The sequence below is a fragment of the Equus quagga genome, chromosome 16 (assembly GCF_021613505.1).
Source record: "Equus quagga isolate Etosha38 chromosome 16, UCLA_HA_Equagga_1.0, whole genome shotgun sequence".
Classification (NCBI taxonomy): domain Eukaryota; kingdom Metazoa; phylum Chordata; class Mammalia; order Perissodactyla; family Equidae; genus Equus; species Equus quagga.
In genome coordinates, this window is record NC_060282.1 from 272,357 (window position 1) to 272,670 (window position 314).

Genomic DNA, 314 nt, shown 5'->3' on the forward strand with positions numbered 1-314 from the left:
GAGACCCGGGGGAAGGAATCCTAGCACTCCCACGTTGAGACCGGGGGAAGGAATCCTAGCACTCCCACGTTGCCAGCTGAGTGATGGGGACCCTCACCACGTGGGACTGTTGAGGACAAACGTGCCACACAGCCAAGGGTTTTGATTGATACAGCTGATAGAGCTATTCTTTTTTTTTTTTTAACTGAGGAAGATCTGCGCTGACCTAACGTCTGTTGCCAGTCTTCCTCTATTTTCTACGTGAGCCGCCGCCACAGCATGGCCACTGACAGACAAGTGGTGTAGGTCCAAGCCGGGAACCAAACCCAGGCCAC